Here is a 24,692-nt window from a genome sequence, read left to right on the forward strand (position 1 = left end):
TCTTGATATATGTTACTCTGTTCAGTATGACTCTGGAAACAAAAAACCAAAAGATTAAAGTGGATCTATTGCTCAAGTGGTAAATGACTAGCCTTGCACACACACACACACACACACACACACACACACACACACACACAATCTAGAAAAATACCAAAGCCTGAGTTCAAGCCCCAGCACCAAGCAAAACAAAAAGAAAAATATGCAAAATCAAATTTTCTTAAAATGAAGGATACAAAATGAAGAACAACTGAAAGGTGCATGTCCAACCAGGCACACTCAAATTCAGTCCAAGCAATTGAAGTAGAAACTAGAGGAACCTAGGTTTGAATCATAGCATTCTTTAAAAGGAGCCTTTAATGAACTTCACCCTATTCTTCAATCAAGCCTTAATTCTCTTAATTCTTCCTTTGCAGTTTGCAAATTCTAGGAAGACAACTAATCAGATGAAATTATCAGAACTTTCTCAACTTCAATATCCCTTTTCTTCTTACCCAACACCAATAGCTCTACATGCAGTATGTGATTATAATATTCACTAGTGCCAAGTAAAATATGATGAGCCATTTGTAAATAACGTTATTCAAGAGCATGTAAGACACACTGAGATGACTATCTTCAACATAAAAGGTTACATATCAGACAAGCTCTCACAGCTCAAATATTCAAAGTTTCAGGACCTGTGAAAAGATTTTCTGCCATTCTCTACCCAATCCCATTTTCTGATTCAGAACTGAATCTTGTGATTGGCTACTTCCTGCTGTGAAACTGCCCTTGTGTATGACATCATTCTCTCTCACCTAGCCTATCAGCATCTAGTAGAATCTTGGGGTTTCCATGGAATTGTCTGTAAGTAAACTTGGATCATCGCCAGTGACCAGTAGCCAGCTAGCAGCGTCTAGTGAGCTTCGCACTGGAATCGCCCGCTCTTAGCATCAGCTACCCACACATCCTATCCTGTCATCTCCTCATCCCTTCTATCTCCACTGGTGTGACCTCTTTTCTCAAAATGTCAGGTAGGGAGAGAAACTCCTTAAGATTTCAGAGAAGATGTTCCTGTCCCCTTAACTTAGTAGAAGCATCAAAACAGCTTCAAAAAAAGAAGGGAAGTATTGAATTGAATTCTGGAAAATTAAGTTCACTCTGGCTGTGATACTGATTGTGTAGGTGACTGGTCCAATAGTTTTAGTCTCTCACAAAATCTCTTGCTTCACATGCCTCCTAAGAAATGCCCAACTCTGATCCTTTTGTATTTCTAATACTGAATCGTTATAGGTTTGTGGGTAAAGAGAAGGAGGCCACAGGCTTCTTCAGTGTCAATTTGAGCCACAATTATTGAGAAAGGAATCTAAGTGGGAGAGAAAACAATGCATCATCTGTAACAGTCTATATCCACTAATATTTCCACTTCACAATTCCAAATGTGCTACTATCCAAAAAATACTTTGGATTTATCGGTCATTTTTAATTTATCTGAAAATCTAGGAGAGATGGAGATGAGGAGAAAGGAGAGATGAGAGGCAGATATTCTAGAAGAAAGCAATTCAACAGGAAGGGCAGGACTGAAGAAAAGTAAAAGATGAGGATAAATGAGGAAAGAAACGAAGGGATAAATGGTATAGAGACTTTTTTTTAAAACAAATATATGGCTAGCAATGGAATGTTGAAGAAAACCAAAGTTTTAAAAGTCAGTACACAGAAAGCGAAGAGGGAAATCTACTTAGAGCAAGGGACACTCTGAAGTTCAGTTTGAGCCAAACCTAAGGTTAATGGACTAGAAAGAAAACTGAGGGTAGAACAGATCATCATTACGAGCAGATTCTGAGAAGTGATTTTTAGTTGTTACTTAGCGTTGTTGTGGACTTTTTCAGTAAACTCTGAATACAGATAATGCTGACAGTTCCTTTCTTCATACCCCGGTTCGCATCTGGGAATGAAATCATTGCATGGCAAAGGTTGATGCCAAGCCCTAACCTTGTCTGTGTAAATTATTTCATCAGCTATGTTTGCAAGTTGTACCTCACGCCTCCCTTGAAACATGACCCACCTCCCAATGCTTCCCTCGTATGTGGGACCTCAGGTATTGATCCAATGCCTGGTTCAGGTGAGTCTCATTCACATTTAGGTTAGCATGGCCTCAAATGACAAGCATGCTCTCTTTCTCACAAGTAGTGAGGATTACAGCTACTGAGTCTGGCCTTCATGCTTTTGAATAAGAAAGCGTTAGGAACACATTTTAGAAGAAATTATTCATATGAACACACTAACAAAAGGATTAGACAGAGGGCTGGGAAAAGCACTTCTAGTGTTCTATTATATTCTGATTTGTGTACTTCATGGATGTTCTAGTTTATGCCAGTCTTGAGTCTTGAACTCAGGGCTTAGGTGCTTTCCATGTATTTTCAAGTTTAGAACTAGTGTTCTGCAGTTGCCAAAGCTCTACCACCACATTTTCAGTGGTTAACAGGAGAGAAGTGTTTCTGGGCCTCTCCTAGTGTAATTGGCTTGGAATTGCAATCCGGAGAACTCAGACGCCTAAGTACCTAGTATCAAGGCACACGTGATTTTTTTTTTTTTTAATAAAGAGGTCCATTTTCTCAGAAACAGGCTTCAACTAAAAGCTGTTTTTCATCTTTAAAAATATTTTCTAGCTAAAACAATACCTTGTTACTAAGAGCCACTCATTGTAGACCAAAATTCAGAAACAAAGACTTAAGAATAAAACGCAAAAATTAATCTCCAGATCTCTACTTCTACACTCATCTGAATTAATTTGGAAATCATTTGGGATTCCTATATGTAAAAGAATTCTTTGGGTCAGGGAAGGAGCTCAGTGTCATAGTTCATGCTTAATATATACAAAGCCTTGATTTCCCTACCTGATATAAATAATAACGACAATAATAATCGTTATTTAATCATATTAGTATTGGAATGATATGTACCAAATGTTCAAGATATAAGCTAGGTTTTGAGAATGAATATGGAACTTTCAAACTCTTTTAAATGCTTTACTATTCCTATTATGGGAATATTAATTACAATGCCTTTCTAGACCAATTAACGTCTATAACTTTGTCTATAACGTTAAGAGAAATATGAATGTGCATAATATTATTTGTTTATATTTGTTGATTTGCTGTCTGCCATGACATTTCACATTGCTTTTTATTTTTCTTTGCTTGTTTGTCGGACCTGGGGCTTGAACTCAGGGCATGGGTGCTGTCCCTGAGCGTCTTTGATCAAGGATAGCACTCTACGACTTTGCGCCATAGGTTCACTTCCATTTTCTGGTGCTTCAGGGGCTTAAGAGTCACACAGACCTTTTAGCCCAGGATGACTTGGAGCCACAATCCTCAGATCTCAGTCCCTTCAATGGCTAGGATTGAAGGCCTGAGCCACCAGCACCCAGCTTTGTGACTTGTTTTTCATGTATTATGCTTGCTATTTGTTTTTATGCTATTTTGCCCAAACTGGATTCAAATTGTATAAAATAATGATTTCCCAAACTCAGGATCCCAGGTGCTAAGAATACAAATCTAACTAACTTCCAACCCATTTTGGTTGAAGTATCAGTGTACATGAAGTATAACTGTTTCACTACTTGCAGTTACTGCAAGCTGCTGCTCTTCAGCTACATTTCACAGATATTTCCTGTCAGTATGTACTGGGAAGAAACTCATTCAATGCTAACTGAAAATGAAGCTACTCAAGAGTTCGAGCTGCTAGATTCCAGATTCAATCCCAGAAAGTTTCTGACAAATTTTCTCTGAAACACACACACACACACACACACACACACACACCTTCTTAGCAAGATACAAGAGGCTCACATCTGTAATGCGAGTTAGTCAAGAGGCTGAGATGTGAAGGTAACAATCAAAGCCAGTCCAGGCAGGGAGTCCCCAGAACTGTTTCTACAATCAGCCATCACAAAATCAAAAATGGAGGTGTGATTCAAGAAGAAGAGTGCTAGCCATAGGAAACAAAAGATTTGGGACAGCCCTCAGACCCCAACTTCATGTCCCACCACCAGAACACACACAAAATATTCTGAAGTGACAGCTACTCACTCACTGAATGGTGTTTTGGGTTAAAATGTAATGTTCACTTTCATAATATTGCATGTGTGATGTGTATTTATTAGTAAATATATGAATGCTTGACACTTAACCAATTTTCACTCATATTATTATCATTTTAATTCTATTTTATTTTATATGTTTTGCCTAATATTACAGAACTTATTAATATTTCAACATATCAGTCCTGTAGTGAATGCCACTTTTATTCATTCTCACTGTGTTTATCATCATTACTCCTATTATTTTTACCCTGTCACTCATAAATAACTAGAAGTTCAGAATGTTGAAGGTTTTTGGTGCAAAAGTCATTTCTGGAGTAACTAACTCTCAGGGAGTCACTGGGACCTTGAGTCAGAAGCCAACCTGAAGGGGTGAAATGCCCCTTTATTAAGCATTTTGTCTCCATGTCAAAGGAACAGAATAAATTGGTGTGGGACTTGCACAAGGGGAGAACCCAACAGTGACAATGAAATTGACAGCACTCATATGCATTTTAAATGCCATTCGTGTGGCTCAAACTCAGGGCCTGGATGCTTTCCCTGTTCCTTTGCGCTCAAGGGCTGTACTTCGTGAGTCACAACCCCACATCTGCATTTTCTGTGCTTAACTGGAACTATGACTCCAGATTATCCTGCTCCAGCAGGTTTTGAACTGCGATCCTCAGATCTCAGCCTCCTGTGTAGCTAAGAATACACGCATGTCATATCATTAGAGCCAGGCATGATTGATTTTTCCTTTATGAAATATTTTAACTTTCATGAGAGTTAGGGCTTAGTTAAAATAAGCTTATTATCTAGATAATCATCTTCAGAAAAATACATGCTTACTAAAAACCATGGATTTCAGATGGAAAGCAATGTAGATATGCCAAAGAAAAGAAATCAAAACTTCATTTCCATTTCTCACACTCTACTTTTGTCTAAATCAGTTTTGTTTTCTAAACTTAAAATTGTTGTTTGGGACTTGGGTTATACTTCAGTGTCACCGTTCAGCCTTAATATACATCAGGTCCTGTTCCTGTCCCCAAGACAGATTATTACAACAATAACATCAATAGTAAGGCTTTAGTAATAGGACTATCATTCTAGTTGTTGTTCAGACTTTTGGAGAGCTATTTTGTTCCAGTTGAAGTTGAATATGAGGTAGGTTTTGAGAATGAATATAATTATGAAAACATTCGCAAGTTTTAGAATTAATGTGTAACTTCTGTTGATGGCCGTATTAATTAAAATACCTATCTAGAAAGATTGCTATTTGCTACTTGGTTTGTAATAGAAAGACAAATATGACTGTGTAAAATGAAATGACTCTTTTATATTTAATAATTTTGTGTGAGCTATATCACATTATCTTGTTTTGCTTTTACCTACTTTGATTAACTTTGGGATTTTATGCTATATTGCTCAAGCTAGCCTCAAATATTGTGACATTTATTGTTGCTCCAACTTTAGCAACCCCCATGCTACAAATACAGAAATACACAGTTTCTCACCACTCTATTGAAATAGTTCTCTATTGTGACTGCTTACAAACTAGCACTTACTGCATTTTGCTGTCTTTCGCATGCTATTTACAGAAACAGTATTCCTATCAGTATATGGCAGCAAGAAATTGACTGAAAACACACCAAATGGGTGACTTGTCATTCAAAACTGCTCAGAATTCCACTCCTGAACAGGTTGAGATGGAAGAATAATAGTGTGATACTGGCCTTGGCAGCTTATTCCCAAAGCATCGGTGGTTCAAATCCATAATCCAAGTTAGTCAGGAGGCTGAGATCTGAAGATCACATTTCAAAGCCAGCCTGGGCAGAAATCACCCTAAGACTTTGTCTCACTTAACCACCAAAAAGCAAGAAATGGAAATGGGATAAATTGGCAGAGCACTGGCCTTGAACAACACAGTGAGGGATACCAGACAGACACTGAGTTCAAGTCCCAGAATCAGCACACAACCACAAAAGTTTGTAATTCATATTCAATCCTTTGTACCCTGTGCTTGTTTGAGGCTAAAATGAACTGGATAATGTTCATTTTTCATAATATGCCATGGGTAGTAACCTAATTTCTTTGCTAAGTATATACCCAAATTTTCATATTATTTTCTGTGAGCTATATTTTTCATTTTTGTATACCTTTGCATTTTATATCTTCCTACATCAGCCTTATGTAATATGTCACTTTTAGTCATTATTACTTACTAGTATTAGTAACAATGGGTAACGACCAGCTCAGGAAATGTAACATTTTTCTTGCAAAAAGCATTTCTTGAGAACCTGGCTCATAGGGAGTCTTTTTCACTTGAATAAGAATAGACCTAAATACATGAAACCATCTGCCTTTATCTGGCACCTTCTCGTGTGCTTCAAGTGAGCTCTCAATATGGCACGTGAATTTCACAAGGGTAGAAGAACCAAAACAATACCAATAAAAAGATCAATAGTTTCCTTTTTACCTGTGTGCATCTTCCTGAGTGAAGTCCTTTGTCTTATAATCAGGACAGTGTTCCTAGCTTAAAGCCATAGTTTCCTAAGTTTTTTTGCTCAAGGTGAAGGTTGCACTACTTTAACCATGGCACTACTGGTGGCATTTGAATGCTTAATTGGAGATAGGCATTTCATGGATCTTTCTAACCTGGGAGATACTCAGTTCTCAATTCACACTGTAGCTAACATTTTTTTTTTTGCCAGGCCTGGGGCTTGAACTCAGGGCCTGAGCACTATCCCTGGCTTCCTTCTGCTCAGGGCTAGCATTCTACCACTTGAGCCACAGAACCACTTCTGGCTTTTTCTGTTTGCTTGGTGCTGAGGAATCGAACCCAGGGCTTCATGCATGCTACGCAAGCACTCCCTCACTAATCCACATTCCCAGCCCCAATAGCTAAGATTTTAAGCAAGAGTGTCCAGGAAGCTCTGTTTTCTCATGAACAACATCATCTGCTCTATATGAACATATGTATATCTCCCGAGTTCTGGTCTATGCTCAGAACACAGAGTCCTGTCTTGGAGTCAGGCTCAGCCACCTGATGCTGATGTTAATATGGAAGTATAACCAGGCTTACCTCTGACCTTCCATTTCCTCACTGCTGAAAGGATGATGTTACAGATTCCCTATGGAAATCCGAGTCCTAAAATGCTTCCCTGCTAGGACACATTCATGAGTTATTCCAACAGCCGACTCAGGGGAAGAGAGAGCAGGAAAAGGGACACCTGCTTCTAGCCCTGGCAACAATAAGGAAGCCAGACCACTTGATATCTTCAGCTTCCCAGCTTAGGAACACTCATCTGAACAGCACCGAATGGTTCCCACCACTTATCACCATGCTAAAGTTCACGGGAATATGTCGGTGATACATGGTATTAGAAGGTTCCTGAAAACAGTACACTTAAAAAACTTGTTCTTTAAATGACCTGTGAGTCTGTTGCTTTTCCAGATCATTTCTGCAATCCATATGTGCTTGGAGCAGCAGCTTCGGGAGAGCCCTTTCTTCCTGTGATGACCGATGCCACTTACATAACAGAAAGCGTCTACAGCGTCTACACAGCCCAGGCTCCAGTGCTCACCTCAGCAGGGCCCCTGCCGCCCACCTCCGCCCCCTCTTTCCAGACACTCACGGGGAGTGCCTACCTGTGCCAGTACTCTAGCACAGCCGTGTGCACAGGGGAGGCTGGCTACTGCCACAGCTCCTCCTCCACTGCAAGTATTTGGGGATGGAACTCGGTAGAAAGCAACACTGTGACTCTCACTGACCAGGGCCCAGTGATCTCTTCGTCAGTGATGACGTGCCACTATGCTACGTGTGCACACGCCGATGGCTTAGTCTCCCCCTGTCCACCAATGTTTCCCAGCCTGGCTCAGGGGACCCCAGCTCGCATTGCACATCAAGGGCATAGCCCGGCCCTTCCCTATTGGGAAGGACACTGTGGTTATTGCTGTCACCCCCACACACTGGGACCCATGCTCTCTGGAGAGCTTAGTCCCTACTCGCAGCTGCATGGTTCTTTCTCCTACATGGGGAGTAGGACCTCTACCCCTCAATCAGACATACCGATGGAACTCAAGGATTCTCATCCCACAAATGAATTCCCACCAAGACATTCCCCCATGGGAATGTACTATGCAGAGACATCTGAAACCTTCCAAGAAACAAACGCTCAAGGTGAGTAAAGAGAGCCCAGAGGAATAAGATGGGCAACACACAAGTGAAGGTCTATTCTGTGTCTGAGTGACGATAATGACATAGACAAGTAGACTGGATTCCTGAGCCACAACCCCTACCTTCACTCAATCCTCTCCATGTGCAGGTTCTAAGTGAGGCAGAGAGGCAAGTGGTTAAGTATTGACCTCAAAAACAGAGTGTCCTGGGTTCAAAGTTCAGAACTAACATATATTTAATCAAGTAATGATTAATTAGTTAAATAAGGATTTAACAACTGTCAGGGCAATTTGAGCTGCACCCAGGAGATGACCACAGGCATGTGAAGGAGGTTATGCTTTGAACTCTCCTTGGAAAACCACCACACGGGAATTATTATTCCCACAATTTCATCTGTTAGTGTGGATTCTTTGGAAAATATCTGAAAATTGGTGGTGGAGGGAATGATAATGAAATTTTCCTTGTTCATAGACCTAGCTAAATGCAATGAGGCTCACAATAGGTCCTTTCTGTGTAGGTAACGTCTTTTATTGCTGGGTGCCAGTGGCCAAAGCCCGTAATCCTAGCTACTGAGGAGGCTGAGATCTAAGGATTGATATACAAAGCTAACGCTGGCACACGTGTCCTTGTGATTCTCCTTGTCAGTTAACCAGACAATCTCTGAAAGTAAAGGAATGGTTCAAGTGGGTAGAGCATCAAAAAAATAAAGAAAAGGGCTAAGCCAGAGAGTAAGGTTCTAAGATGAATCCCTAATATCAGAGTTCACATGGACATACACAGACGGGCACATGCACGCAAACACCCACACAGTGAAAATCTCAAGAGAAATGTACACAAAACATTCCTTTCTCTCTCTCTTTGTGAATACTGAAATATGAGACATGTAATATTCACAGGACACTGACAAGACTTGAGGGCCCTCTAAAATAAGGCCCAGCTTAATAACATTTAAAAATTTTACTTCTTGGGGGAATGCCAGGGTTTGAACATATACCCATGAACATAAGACGCAAACGCTCAAATATGGAGTCACACCTCAAATCCAATCTTTCTTGTTCTATACATCACTTTCATTTTTGTATTACATATACTAAATGTCTAAAAGATGTGAAGAAGCAATGGCCGCACACCGTCACCACTGAGAGCTAGAGCCCTTAGCCCCCATCTGAAACACCTGTCCATGCTTCAGAGGGGAGCCCCACAAGCAGGGGCGCACTGTGGGCAGACACCTGCTTACTTTCTGGGAGAGGAGGCGCAGCATCTCACTGGCCCAGGACTCAGATTTCCTCTTTCATTTCCTGGAACTAATGGCGACTTTCCAGAAGAAGGATGCATCCCTAGGATGGAGCCCTTCCATCCACACATCGCGTCCACCAGACGTGCCCGACGGCGCCGACGCCGACGCCGACGCCGGCAGGAGGGTGAGTGCTGAATCCACTGACAGCTACAGGCCTCTAAGTTAGCCACATTTCAGTAATTGTTCCACTCCAAGGCACTCCCAGTACCTAGGCCTTGCTTCCAGTGCTCAGCCCAAAACAAATGCAGAATAAACATTTAGGAGAAATTCAAACCCAGCTTTCAAAGCCTCAGGATGCCTCTCAGGTCTCCATAGAATGGCAGCATCTTCCACCACTTCCTTTAACAACCCATGACAATCCCCAGGAACTGGCATGCATGAATCCTTCGGCCAAGGCCAGAGTCTGCTTGTGATTTGGCCATTGAGGAAAAGAGCAGTCTGAGATCTGAAGGACAAGGCAGATTTGAAAAGGGAGGGGAATGCAGCAGTGTTCATGCTGACATCACTATCCTGGGAAGGGGATTCATACCATTTTAATTTACTGTCATGGAAATTTGATGTCAATTTCAATTCACTTGAATTTTTAATTCATCAACAGGCCTTATGGAACAGAGACCTGACAGAACATCCCAAACCAACAACATGGGAAGGATCCATGGACTCCAGGGAAAGCAGAACTCAAGAGTCAGCAACGGTCCCTCTGTTCACCTGGGCAAGAACAGGCATGGAGCCCTTGAGTCTGGTGACACAGCTCCCAAGACCAAAGTCCAGAGACAGAATGCAGAGAAGCCCTCAGAGGAGCAAGCAGTAGTGTGCACTCTCCCAGCCAGTGACAGTGCAAAGATACCCAGGCCTTCTGCCAATGCACCTGCAAAACCACCAACCAGCAGGGTCAGCAAAACTAAGACCCATGGCCAGAAGACAATAAGACGGTTAGGGGAAGAGAAGGCAAGCACTGCAAAGGGAACACACAAGAGAAAGCATCCTGAGCCTCCCAAAGAGACCTTCAAGAGGGCTCGAAGCAGCCTAGCAATGCACATGATGGAGTCAGTGCAGGAGTTGAATGCACTGGGGGAGAAGCATGAGAAGAAACCTGCGCTGCCTTCCTCCAGGGATTTGGGGAATGCCAAAGACCCCACCTTTTGTCCAGCTAACAAGTCAAGGCTGGACTCTACTTGTGACACTCAAAGTCCAAAGAAATTTCAGCCAATGAAGACCAAGAGGAATGCTGACGGCCAGGGCGGCTCCCCACGCCAGTGTGAGCTGCCTCCCCCTGGGAAGGTCAGGCTGGTGCCTTTGCCTTTTCTCTCCCCAGAGCAGCCTCGACTTCGACCTGTTTGTCGCAGGCCACAGGCCCTGGCCTCCCGCAGACCCAGTGCAGCTGACCCTGCCCGGCCTCCTGACACAGCTCAGCCCTCTCAGGTCAACACATCCCGACCCACCAATGCCAGCTCCTGTTTCATGGCTCCCACCAAGCCACCTCGGCCTGTTTCCACCAAGGCCACTCTGTCGGGAAGGAGCAACCAGCCCCAGTCCACTGAGCCTCAGGTTGCCAATGCTAGGCCTGCACCCCCCACATCATCATCGTTCACTGCTCAGCCCCGCAGGCCTGTTCCAGCTGCCGCCACCAAGCTCCACTGCCACCCAAAGCCTCCACACCACTATCTCCTGCAAGACTTCAGCTCCCAACCCATTCCATGGAGGAAAGCCCACATTCCTGGGCCAGCGGTGTCAGATCCCATCAGCCAGGAGCAGAGGCCAGAGCGGGAAGCCATGAAGAGGCGGGCTCAGCAAGAGCGGGAGAAGGCGGCCCAAGCCACCTTTGTCGGCAAAGTGCCTTTTTTCCAACAGAGACAAGTGGACATGGACATATCCCTACACTACGGCTACGCAATGTAAAGTGCACACACATCTCACTTTGAGTAACAGATTTAACCTCACATATATGAGAGTAGATAGTAAACTTACATATGTATTCGTATATAGAAATAGTGAGCTATCACATAGGAACAATAGACTCAAATCCTGTCTATGTATTTTAAGAGTTCAAGAAAGTGAACAACAGTGCCTAATAGAGTAGATTGTTAATAGAATTAATATATTGTTAATAAAGAAACCATTTCTGTTTTCACATATATCTTAATTTTTGTTGATTGGGAGTATGGTTGGGATAAAAGTTGTATGGTAAAAAAAAAATAGGTTGGGTGAAAGAACAAGGTAATTGAAGGAGTACAATGAAAAAGAGAGGAAGAAAAATGGTCCAGGAGAAAGAAATCCTTAGAAAAATGCTTTTAGAGTCCCTGTAGAAGTCTCATTAATGAGCCCAGTAACAGTAGTGAGGAATGAAGTGTGGTTTGCAAGTTTAAAGAACAAAACATTAAAACCTGTGGAAAGTGTGTCTAGGTTATCTGGCAAATGTAAAGCCATCTTGTACATAGACTGGCCATATGTTTCAGGAGGAATCAACTAAAACACTTTAGGGGCTAGACACTGACACTCACCTCTGTAAGCCTACCTACACACAGCCTGAAAACTGACGACCCTGGGTCAGAGGAATCTTTGTTACACTTAGGTCAAGTTAACAAGCCAAAATTCAGAAGTGGATCTGTGACTCAAGTATCAAAGTGCCAGAGGTGTGTGAAAAAGCTAACCGAGAACACGGCCCTCCCTTCTGTCATGACTACTGGCACACATCACACACACAAAACTAGGTAACTTGCTATACAACTCCTACACATACAATGGATCTAAGTTTTGTTGTGGGAAAGACAGATACAAAATAAGGGGGGAACCTTCTACAGAGATGCCAAGGGCTCCAGGTTATCCTGGGGGCAGTGGGAAACCCTAGGTCTTAGCCAAGGGAACTGTCAGCGCACAAAGTCCACCGGAACATGCCCTGACCATAAGGACCACCTCTTTTCTCAACACCCACTCGAGGGCAGCGAGATGTGCAACTTGGATTCATCTGCAAACACACAATCCCTAGGCCCCTCGTGCTTCATTAGTGAGGAACAGCGGTGGCTGGGCTGGGATCACATTACAGGCACAGGCTCAGGCCTCCATTTTTGGTGTCTGCAGAGACAGGAAGCGCTTCTGGGTGTCCAAACTGGCCTGCTGAGAGCTTCACCGGAGACTGTAAGGGGACAAGTTCAAACATCTGAAGAGGATGCCACAGTCCTTCTCCCCTCATTCTGGGGGGTGCTTCCTTCCCTGACCAAGGGATGTTCACTCCCACCCATCGTGGGGTGCATTTGCCCATGCGTAGCGTTTCCCCCTCCACGCGGCAGCAGCCTGAGCCTTTCTGGAGACTCCATTCAAGGCACAGGTGATGAAGCAGAGTGACTGGTATTGAGTGAGGGAGGGAAAGTGGTACACTAGGAAAAGGAGATAAGGTGGAGGGACACCACGCAAAAATGAATGCAATGTGTTCTTACAAGTTATTTCTTGAGAAGGTATGGCCTCAAGTGCCCCACTCTTAGTGTACAATTCAGTGCTATCAGCAATCAGAGAATATTCTCTAAAAGGACACCTGTCAGGAGCAGTTAATATCTAAAAATAAGTCTTTTATATTCGAAGAAAAATGAATGTGAATAAAAATTAAATTTGGTTACATGTACTGCACTAGGCTTGATTTTTGTTTTTTTGCTATTTTGCCCCAACTGATCTCAACCACTGTGACACAATTTGCTCCAACCTCTGTATATGTTAGGAATACAGAAATTGCAGGCGATCTACCAATGTTTATTAAAATATTGCACTACATTAGTTATGCCTCCTTTAAATCTAGCATTACAGCATTTGGCGGCTTTACCCCTGGTTTTTACAGATATAGTTTTCCTTTCACTATGTAGTATTAGCTCAGGTGGTAGAGCACTAGCTTTCATCCAAAGAAATGCCTTCAAAAGTGCATAGTAAGCCGGGCACCTGGCGCTCAAGCCCATCCTCTTAGCTACTCAGGAGGCTGGCTGAAGTTCCTGGTTCAAAGGCAGCCCAGGCACGAAAGGTGCTGAGACTCTGATTGCTAATAAACTACTCAGAAAAAGCTGGAAGTGGCACTGAACTAACCTTGAGTGAAAGGAGCTCAGAATAAAGCTCAGGCCTAGAGTTCAAGCCCCAGGAACATCCTCTCTCCCCCCCAGTTCCCACCTCCCACCAAATATACTGTCATTTACTGAAAACAAAATTGAAGAAGCCTGGCTATTTAAAGCAACAGTTAAACAGTTTACACTAACGAAATCTGTCCATTTCTCATAGGTGCCTCATAACTCATAGGGGTTTGAGGGTCTCTAGACGTGAACTGAAATCTAAGAGACAAGTGTTAGGGGTGGGGAGGGGCAGGGCGATGACTCCTGTGGGTAATCCCAATAGCACAGGACACGGAGGTCTGAGGATCACAATTCTAAGAAAGGTGAGTCTGTGAGACACGGACTTCTACTGATCCAGTAAGAGCCAGAAGGGAAGCTGTGGCTCAGGAGGTAGAGCACTATCCTTAAACACAATATTCAGGGACAAAGCCAGGTCCAGAATTAAAGCGACGGGATTGGCACAAATTAATCCAACAAACCAAAACCTAAAAGAACAAGAAACAGAAGAAGGAGTAAAGGTCTGCTTCTGTTCTACAAATGCAAGTCATAGTTGTCCTCATAGATAGTAAATAAAGAAGGGCATCACCTCTTGGAAGGGAAGGTGAGGCACCAATACCGGAGCAATAACCTTCAACAACAGAGCAAAAGGACAGCCCCATGTTTCCAGGTCAATCTCTAGTGCCCGTGTGAGCACATACACACACATACACACACACACCTCACAAGCATTCATATTAGTGATTAACAGGATGGTTAGAATGCAGGTGAGAAGTCAATAATTTCAAATATAGGGGAAAAAAAGAACTAAACAGCTAGAACCCCTAGCTATGAGCTGTGCATTCATGTTCTATATGCTCAAATATACACAGGCGGGGAGCGCTGCTCTACTATCCACGATAACCATCAAACACCAAGTACGCAAAGACTCAATGAGAGTTAACCAGCGGATCATTGTAGAGCTGGGTAAAGACTTTTTACTATGGTACTATGCCCTTAGATTTCTAAGCTGGTCACATTTGTTTTGTTCCACTACGGTCTTACTGTCCCAGCTAAAGAAAGCATCTGGGGCATCAGAGTTGGCCTCCTGCCTTGCCTGTCCCGCTGCCATCCGTTTTACAAGTCATCCATGGACTCACTTCCTGTTAGCCAGTATCTATGAAATGATTCCTGTGGTCAGCCCTTCCTGCCATGACTGCTCACAGAAAAGGCATCTTCCATACAGTGTGGCTTAATGGTGACTACTGGCCTTGAAGGGCCTCTAGCAGTCACTGATTTTCGCCATCCTCTATTGCAGCATTTCCCTGTTTTTGTGCCCCATGGAACATTTGCTTCTTTCAAGACAAAGTGTCCCTTACACATCTGGGATGTCACACACATCAGGTCCCACTGGACCATCCCAAACCAGGGCTTGCAGGACTCTGTGTCCCTATAACAGAGACTCTAAGCTTTCAGCTTGGTTTCATAGATGCCGTATGGAGAAAAGGTGGTTTGCTCCGTTTGTATAATTGTTCTCTGTCTCTTTTATGTATGTGCCTCTACTTGTTGTGGAATCTGCTTGCAGTTTGATCAAATTGCTTCCTCGTACACTGTCTACCTAGGACATCACAGACATTGAGGTGTCAAGTAAACAGGTGAAGTTTAGCTAGTAATTACAATGAACTCTAAAGTTCTGGCTGGACATGAATAGAACCACCATGATCATTCACACAGGTAACACAAGTTGGTTTGTTTCTTGAATTCTTCCCCAGAAAACTATAAGTAGGCACTCTAGTAGACTAGAACTTTACCAGTATTCTGGACCTTTTCTCCAGAATATACTTTGCAATTTTCTCTTTAAATAAACTTGTTAACTTCAATTCGAATGACTCTTTTGATATAGAATTCATAATTATACATTTCATCCAGACCCAAATTGTGAGCACTTATCTATTCTGTCTGCCACAGTATGCCCTCTAATAAATTCTCCCCTGGTCAATTATGGAAAAAGAAATTAATGGAAATAATAGTTACAGAAACTACGGACAGTACAGGGATTCTGGCCAGGAAGGAATAATCCACTTTGCTCATCTGAAAACACAGATTTGAGCTCTGGGAGTCGTCCCGCTTCCACGCCACTGCCGGCACTAGCACAGCGCCCTGCACAGCAACCCGCACTCCGCGCAGCTAAAGCACACAACGTAGACCAGGGAGAAATCTTCCAGACGGCGGCTGAGCAAGGACGACCTGAATTCGCATAGAAAGCGTGAGTATCCCACGAAAGATATGCTCACTCGCGCCCACAGAAAGGCTTCTGGAAGGCAGCCCTTCCCCCACCGCCAGAGCAAAGCGCCCTCTTTGCCACTGGCATAGGATCAGACCAGATTGGAACTAAAACGGGCCTGGGGAAAGCGAGGACAAAGGAGCCATCTTTGAAAAGGGCAAGAGGGACCGACCAGTTAGAGCCAGCTCCGCCCAGGAGAACGCCCCCCTGCCCAGGCGAGAGGCGTGTCCTGGGCCTCAGCTTAGCTAGAGGTACCCTGCCCTGCCCACCAGAATTTCTAAATTTAAAGCGAAAGTGGTGGCACAGCAACACCAGACGGGGGAACAAACAGTTCCTGAGACAGTTAAATATTCCCGACACAGAGGAAGCCCAATTCCCAGCCCGAAACGGACTTGCATTCCATAGCCACCTCCGCCAAAGAGGCCGCCCCGCACAGGAGGGAGGAGCCTCCTGCAGGCAAGCAACTCTCAACTGGGTAACCCAGGCCACAGGCGCCCTGCCCTGCTGAGTCCACAGCCTATTCAAAGCCAGGTGTTAAAGGCAGTGGACGCACAGCAGATAGAGGAGCCATGGTTCCCAAGACTGCTCAAGTCCCCATCTAAAGAGGATGCCCAAGGCTTACCAGCAAGCTGTGTGAACCACAGAGACCCAGGATAGCACCAACAGGGGAGGAGGGTCAAAACAGATCCACCCCCTGCAAAATGAAATCAAGTCAAACCCAGCCAATCAGGAAAATAGACTGCAGACCATCGCAAGGAAACCAGACACTGGGGAAAGACCACCCAAACAAGGAGGACTCCATTTTTTTTTTCTTTTCAAACATTTTTTAAACTTTTTTAAAAAAAGTTTTTTTCACTACTGAAACGTTGTCGGTTTTGGGGTTTTTTTTTCATTTTACCTGTTTTATCAAGTTTTTTTCTTTTTTTTGTTTGAGTTGTTACTTTTCTGGTTTTTTCCTTTTTATTTTTTTTTCTTTTTCAAATAAGTTTTCTGTTTTGTGCATCTGTCTTCCACTATTTTTACTTTATTTCTCTCTTTGTGTTCTTTCTTTAAAAATTACTTTCCTATGAATAACACCTCCACCCTTTTCTGCTAACTCTCCATTGTCTATCATATTAACCTTGTTCTTTCTACTGATTCTACTCTTCTCCACATTTCCACGTCACTGAAACTAAACCGAAATCCCCCCCCCAATACATTTTACTCTATTCTCTTTACTACCTCCAACTTACCCTCCTGACTTACTGCCTGGACCTCCAGTTTCCATGGACTCCTGGCTATTGGATAGAGGGTATCCAAGCTTAATCCCAGTGAATCAAAGGGGTTCATAGAGAAAGCCAGTCCTAAAAGAACTTAATATAAAAACAAGAATTGCTTATAGGGTTGTAACAGTAAATAAGTAACTACTGAATACAGGGCCCAGGATCGGTTGTTATATTGAAATTGTAATCTTTAGGAACACCAAATCTAATTTTATTTTATTTGTATATCATTGTGAACTTGTAAGATTTACACAACAGTTATTGCTAAGGGCTGCTTTGGGTCTTAAACGGTGCTCACAGGTGCTGGTAGACTGGCATTCCCAATCCAAATGGGCAGAAGGAACACAGAAAGACGGCAAACAATGAAGTCTTATCCCTCACTCAAAAAAGCAGAAAGCAGAGCACTCAATCAAAGACATAGAAGAGAACCCCCAAAATGCTCTACAATGTCTACTGATAAACATGATAAATGAAAAGTTTGAATCTGTTCAGTCAATTATTCTAGAGCATAAGGAGGCAAAGCCAAAAATTAATGGAGAATTTCATGGCATCCACAAATAGAAAGATAAATAAACTTCAAGAGTCAAATGAGGGCTGGGGATATAGCCTAGTGGCAAGAGTGCCTGCCTCGGATACACGAGGCCCTAGGTTCGATTCCCCAGCACCACATATACAGAAAAGGGCCAGAAGCGGCGCTGTGGCTCAAGTGGCAGAGTGCTAGCCTTGAGCGGGAAGAAGCCAGGGACAGTGCTCAGGCCCTGAGTCCAAGGCCCAGGACTGGCCAAAAAAAAAAAAAAAAAAAAAATGAGTCAAATGAAAAGATAGCTAACCAGCTTAAAGATTTGAGACACAACACTCAAAACCAAAGTAATTAAGTTAATGAAGTAAAGAAGTCCATACAAGATCTAAGAAATGACATGGAAATCATCAGGAAAGACCAGTCAGAAGGAAAAGAGATTCGAAATCAAGTAGCTAGCCTACAGTCCCGACTAACTGTAGCAGAGGATCGAATTTCAGGAGCTGAAGATTCCTTAGAATCTATGGAGAAAGATCAAAAATCAATACAAATCCAGTCCAATCAACAAAACAGATTGCTACAGGAGATTCAAGACACTATCAGGAAGCCCAATTTAAGGATAATAGGTATTGAGGAAAACTTGGAGAAAGAGGTTAATGGGATAGGCAACCTATTTAACAGAATATTAGCCTGGAACTTCCCAAATATCCAGAATGAAAGGCCTATACAGATACAAGAAACATTTAGAACCCCAACCGACCAGACCAGAATAGGACATCCCACCGACACACTGTGATCAAAACAGGATCAGTAGAGTACAAGGAAAGAATCCTTAAAGTTGTTAGGGAGAAGAAAACAATCACATATAAAGAAAAAGCAATCGAAATTACCCCAGACTTCTCCGCAGACACCATGAAAGCAAGGAGAGCCTGTAATGAAGTATACTAAACACTAAATGATAATAACTACCAACCAAGAATTCTGTACCCAGCCAAACTCTCATTCATAGCCGAAGGCCAAATAAAAGTCTTCCACAGTAAGGAAAAACTGAAACAATGTATCTCCACCAAATCAGCTTTACAAAAAATCCTCAAAGATGTACTATACAGGGAAAATAATCAAGATCCCAATACAGACAGAGAAATGAACCCTAAATAGTAAACATCAGATCAAGAAATGGGAAGACACAGCACTAAACAAGGTAGTGATAAGGAAATGAACCAGCAATCATCTCTCAATCCTAACTCTCAACATTAATGGACTTAATTCTCCAATCAAACAACATAGGCTCATAAGTTGGATCAAAAATCAAGATCTGCTGCCTTCAAGGGACACATCTATCCAGCAAAAGTAAGCATCTTCTAAAAGTGAAAGGCTGGAATCAAATCTATCATGCAAATGGCCCCCATAAGCAGGCTGGAGTTGCAATCCTAGTATCAGACAAAATTGACTTCAAATTAAAAAAGGTAAGTATCTACACACCAAATGCAGGAGCACCCAACTTCATCAAATAAACACTATTGACTAAAAACACACAAAGACCCAAACACATTGATAGTTGGGGACTTTAAAACTCCAATATCACCTCTGGACAGATCAACACGCCAAAAACTGAACAAAGAAACCACAGAACTAAACAATTGCATAGACCAACTAGACTTAACCGACATCTACAGAATATTACACCCATTAACAACAGAATACACATTCTTCTCCGAAGCACATGAAACATCCTCCAAAACCACTTAGGGCACAAAGAAAATCTTACAAATTCAGAAGTATCAAAACCATTCCCTGCATTCTCTCAGACCACAATGGAATAAAATGAGAGCTCAACTCAAACAGCCACCACAGAAAATCCTACAATTCATGGAGACTAAACAAAACACTGCTGAACAATCAGTGGGTCATTGAAGAAATTAAAACGGAAATTCAAATGTTTATGGAATTCAACCAAGTTGAGGACACAAAGTACCAGCTCCTTTGGGACACAGCAAAGGCAGTACTCAGAGGAAAATTTATATCTCTGAGTGCATACATCAACAACCTGGAGAAATAGCAACTCAATAATTTAAGGAAGCACCTTAATTTCCTTGAGAGAGAACAACAAGCCAAACCCCAAGTCAATACACGGAAGCAAATAATTAAAATCAAATCAGAATTAAATCAATTAGAGACGAAAAAAACCATTGAAAGAATCAACAGAACAAAGAGTTGGTTCTTTGAAAAAATCAACAAGATAGACAGACCCCTGGCAAACCAGACCAAAAAACAAAGGCAGCACACTCAAATAAACAAGCTAAGAGATGAAACAGGTAACATCACCACAGAAATAACCGAAATTCAGAAAATAATAAGGGACTATTTTGCAAACCTTTATGCCAACAAATTCGAGAACTTGGAAGAAATGGATGATTTCCTGGAAAAAATTCATATCCCCAAACTTAACCATGAAGATTTAAACCTTCTAAACAGACCCATAACCAGTATTGAAATAGAAATGGCAATAAATGATCTCCCATCCAAGAAAAGCCCAGATCCAGATAGATTCACTGCAGAATTCTACAAGGCCTTCAAAACAGAACTCACACCAATATTTCTCACACTCTTCAATGAAACTGAAAGAGAACGTTCACTTCCAGACTCATTCTATGAAGCCAGTATAACCCTCATCCCAAAACCAGGCAGGGACTCATCAGGGAAAGAGGACTATAGACCGATTTCCCTGATGAACACAGACACAAAAATTCTCAACAAAATTCTAGCCAATCGACTTCAACAGGTCATCAAAAAAATCACACACCACGATCAAATTGGATTCATCCCAGGGATGCAAAGTTGGTTTAATATAGGCAAGTCAAATAATGTAATCCACCACATCAACCAGAGCAAGGTAAAGAACCACATGGTTTTATCTCTAGATGCGGAAAAAACGTTTGATAAAATCCAGCACCTATTTATGATAAAAGCCCTGGAAAAACTGGGATTCCTTCCAGAATATAATCAAGGCAGTTTATGACAAACCAACAGCAAGCATAACTCTAAATGGTGAAAAACTAAAGCCATTCCCTTTAAAATCAGGAACAAGGCAGGGATGTCCACTCTCTCCCCTGCTCTTCAACATACTACTAGAATTCCTAGCCAGAGCAATTAGGCAAGAAGAAAATATAAAGGGGATACAAATAGGAAAAGATGTAGTTAAACTTTCTCTCTTCACAGATGACATGATTCTATACCTAAAGAATCACATAGACTCTACCCCCAAGCTACTAGAGCTGATCCAAATCTTTGGCAAAGTTGGAGGATATAAAATAAACCCTCAAAAATCAACGGCCTTTCTCTATGCTAACGACCCGAAGACCGAGGCTGAAATCAGAAAAGCAACTCCCCAAAACATAAAATACCTAGGAATACCCTTAACCAAAGAAGTGAAAGACCTCTTTGAGGAGAACTTTAAAAGCTTGAAAAATGAAATTACGTCAGAACTAAGGAAATGGAAAAACCTCCCATGCTCCTGGATTGGGAGGATTAATATAATCAAAACGGCAATATTGCCAAAGGCTATCTACAAATTCAATGCAATACCCATTAATATCCCAACACCATTTTTTAATGAAATAGAGGAAGCAATCCAGAAATTCATATGGAACAATAAAAGACCTAGGATAGCAAAAACAATCCTAAGCGGAAAGAACAGTGCTGGAGGAATTACAATACCCAACTTCAAGCTGTATTATAAAGGTATAGTAATAAAAACAGCTTGATATTGGCACCGGAACAGGCCTGAAGACCAATGGAACAGAATTGAAGACCCAGAAATGACCCCACAGAACTACGCCTACTTAATCTTTGATAAAGGAGCTAAAACAATAGTTTGGAAGAAAGATAGCCTCTTTAACAAATGGTGCTGGCAAAACTGGCTCAACACATGCAACAAACAAAAACTAGATCCTTATATATCACCCTGCACCAAAATCAATTCCAAGTGGATTAAAGACCTCGAAATCGAAACAGACACCCTGAAAACACTAAAGAAAGGAGTAGGAGAAACACTTGGGCTCCTTGGCGCATGACGGAACTTTCTTAACAAAGACCCAGAAAGGCTACAAAACAAAGAAAGTTTGGACAAATGGGACTGCATCAAACTGCAGAGCTTCTGCAGGGCAAAGGACATAGCTAGCAAGATAAACAGAAAGCCCACAGGGCTGGGGATATAGCCTAGTGGCAAGAGTGCCTGCCTCGGATACACGAGGCCCTAGGTTCGATTCCCAAGCACCACATACATATACAGAAAACGGCCAGAAGCGGCGCTGTGGCTCAAGTGGCAGAGTGCTAGCCTTGAGCGGGAAGAAGCCAGGGACAGTGCTCAGGCCCTGAGTCCAAGGCCCAGGACTGGCCAAAAAAAAAAAAAAAAAAAAAAAAAAAAACAGAAAGCCCACAGACTGGGAGAAGATCTTTCCCGGCCATTCAACGGACAAAGGCCTCATCTCTAAAATATATGCAGAACTAAAAAAATTACCTTCTTCCAAAACAAAACAGCAAAGAACCAATAGCCCCCTCATCAAATGGGCTAAAGACTTACAAAGAGACTTCTCTCATGAGGAAATGAGAATGGCCAAGAGACATATGAAAAAGTGCTCTACATCACTGGCCATAAAAGAAATGCAAACCAAAACAACATTTAGATTACATCTCACTCCAGTAAAAATGTCATATATCAAGAAAACTAAAAATAGCAATTGTTGGAGGGGATGTGGCCAAAAGGGAACCCTACTTCATTGTTGGTGGGGATGTGAACTGGTTCAGCCACTCTGGCAAGCAGTATGGAGATTCCGCAGAAGGCTAAATATAGAACTCCACTATGACCCAGCAGCCCCACTTTCGGGTATCTATTCAAAAGACCACAAACAAAATCACAGTAATGCCACCAGCACAACAGTGTTCATCGCAGCACAATTTGTTATAGCTAGAACATGGAACCAACCCAGATGCCCCTCAGTGGATCAGGAAAATGTGGTACATCGACACATGGAATTTTATGCCTCTATCAGAAAGAATGACATTGTCCCATTTGTAAGGAAATGGAAGGACTTGGAAAAAGTTATACTAAGTGAAGTGAGCCAGACCCAAAGAAACATGGACTCTATGGTCTCCCTTATTGGGAATAATTAGTACAGGTTTAGGCAGTCATAGCAGAGCATCACAAGGCCCAATAGCTATACCCTTATGAACCCATAAGATGATGCTAAGTGAAATGAACTCCATGTTATGGAAACAATTGTTATATCACAGTTGTAACTACTTTCAAAGTCCTATGTGTATCGGTAGTTTCTATTATTGATGATGTTCTTGTATCACCTTCCTGAGGTTGTACATACACTATCTGTGTAATCTTATCTGAGTATATTGGAAACCATGTATACTGGTATTGGAAGTAGGAAATTGAAAGGGAATACCAAATTTGAGAGACACAGGATAAAAAAAGACAAACAACTACAAAAGCAATACTTGCAAAACTGTTTGGTGTAAGTGAGCTGAACACCTCCGTTGGGATGGGGGAAGAAAAGGAGGTAGGGGTGTATGAGGAACAAGGTAACAAACAGTACAAGAAATGTATCCAATGCCTAACGTATGAAACTGTAACCTCTCTGTACATCAGTTTGATAACAAAAATTTGAAAAAAAAAAAAAAAAGAGTTGGAATCACAACCTTCTCTCAAAGGTAAACACAATCAACTTGACCCTACTCTTCAGCAAAGTTACAAAGAGCGCTTAAACCCTTCTTTGGACATTGAAAGTTCTGGGAGGTACAGTAACTAATAGGAGAAATGACTACAATTGTTTCCAACTTCAATGGGCCTTTCCATTTTCCCAAAGGACATTAACTGTGCATGCAATAGGGAATCCTAATCATATTTAAATTGTGACAAGTGATAAATGATAAAGAACTTTATTCATGAACTTGGAAGATGCACTGAAAGGATGTCTTCAATCTGAGAGCTTATAGGGAAGGGGAATCCATGTCTGTCTTACAGGACCTCACCTCCCAAAGCTCAACCATAGGAGCTGTTACACCTCTTATCCAATCCCACTTCCTAGTTCACAATCAGATCTTGGGTTGTTAATCTGCCCTAATGCATGACATCATTCTTCCACCTAACCTATCACCACCTAGTAGAATCCTGAGGTTTCCATGCAGTTGTGTATAAATAAACTTGCATCATTGCAAGTGACCCGTGGATGGTGAACAGCGTCCAGTGAGCTTCTTACTGGACACGTGCTCTCTTTGGCTTCCCTGCCCCCACATCTGTGAATCTCCTTATCCTGCATATCTCCATTTGATGGAATTAGAAATGTGGAGATTGAAGTGACATTTTCTCCATGATATATTCTAGGAATATGACTTAATCATATACTTTACTCTCAGAAAACACATGTTTTGACTGTCCATCCCCTGATCCCTTTTCCAATACTCCATCTTCAATGGTTTGTGATATAAAAAGGGAGACAAATATTTCTTAATTAACTGAGAAAGAGACATACATAGAGTAAAAACTGATATATAAATGCACTTTATCTCCAACACTTTCTCACCACAAATAATTCTACTTTAGGATTATAAATTTAGTGCTCTTCAAAGAAGAATGTTTTGAGCTTCAAATTTCCAGTCTAAACTGTACAAAGAGAACTTGTGAAAAAGGAGGGAGATGACTGGATCCACGGTAGGAAACTATTCTAGAACTTCAATAGGAAAGAAAATCAAGAAAAAGGGTTAAAAATGAGGGATGACAAAAAGATTCAGAGTTAAACAGTATGAAGACAACTCATGGAAAGAGGTGGTTTGGAATGGAATGTTGAAGAGAAGCAAAGATTCTTAAATTAACGCACCAGAAGTTATAGGTTTTGGGTGGGGTTTGTTGAATCGGAATTTTTTTTTAGTTGACTCGGAAGACAGATCATACTACGCATGGCAAAAGACTGCCTTTTCTGTTTCACTTGTCTTTTCAGGTATGTGTGGGAGTTTTAACTCAG

This window comes from Perognathus longimembris, chromosome 18, assembly GCF_023159225.1.
Source record: "Perognathus longimembris pacificus isolate PPM17 chromosome 18, ASM2315922v1, whole genome shotgun sequence".
In the NCBI taxonomy this organism is placed as follows: Eukaryota; Metazoa; Chordata; class Mammalia; order Rodentia; family Heteromyidae; genus Perognathus; species Perognathus longimembris.